The sequence below is a fragment of the Aspergillus brasiliensis genome (genome assembly GCF_001889945.1).
Source record: "Aspergillus brasiliensis CBS 101740 unplaced genomic scaffold ASPBRscaffold_18, whole genome shotgun sequence".
Taxonomy (NCBI): domain Eukaryota; kingdom Fungi; phylum Ascomycota; class Eurotiomycetes; order Eurotiales; family Aspergillaceae; genus Aspergillus; species Aspergillus brasiliensis.
The window spans coordinates 29,458-30,462 of record NW_027137459.1 but is presented as its reverse complement, the minus strand read 5'-3'; positions in this window follow the sequence as shown (position 1 = coordinate 30,462).

The following is a 1,005-nucleotide window of genomic DNA, read 5'->3' as shown; positions in this document are numbered from 1 at the left end:
AACTACTAATATATAATATACTATATAGCAAAAATGGAAAACTTAAGATTTCCAAGGAAATATCTAAAATAATTAGAACTAAATTAGCCGGAACGACAATTAGTAGCTACTAAATTAGGAAAATATTTAAAAATCTAAGTAATTATACTAGATTAATTAGCTCAAGTGCTAGTAGACTCTAGTGTGACTGGGAATTTTATAAACCTATAATTTATACAGTAACTTAGTATACTTGGAAAATAGAAAGAAAAACTAGAACCAATTATAGAACTAAATAGAGAGAATCTAGGAACTTTTATATTAATAGTTAAGTCAGGGACTGTATCTATAGCTGTAATGGGTTATTTTAAATATATAGATTTTGATGTGATACTGTTAAGATGGTATAATATTGTATTAGGGATTCCATGGCTTAGGAATTATAATTTATAGATTGATTAGAAGATTGAGAGTCTTTAATTTATAAATTATAAATGCTTAAGATAATAAGGATTAGGTATAGGGTCTAGATCTATATGGTCTACTAACTAGTATAAGACTGGAGCGAGGACTAAGTAATCTATAGAAAGATTGAAGATATTATAGAAGTCTAATATACTAGGTATTAAAGGAAGTTTAGAGGAAAGTAGTACCTTAGATATTATAGAATAGGTACTAGTAGTAATAAAATTATTATAAATTAATGAATTAGTACACCTACTGGGATGGGCACTGGACATACTAGAAGGATATTATAAATTATGCTTTAGTAGTATTAATAAAGGCTGGACTTATATATATCAGTTAATAGGGTCAGATACCCAGGAGTAAGAATATAGGACTAATAATATAATACTAGGGATTTAGAATCAGTGGGGATTTAAGTATAATGATTTAAGATTAAAAGATTTATAAGAGCTTTTAGCTATAATATAAAGTGACCTGAGTGTCCTGCTGTAATATGAAAGGTTTAAGGATCTATTTAAATAGCTGAAATAATTTAAATTATTTTAGTATAGAAAATAT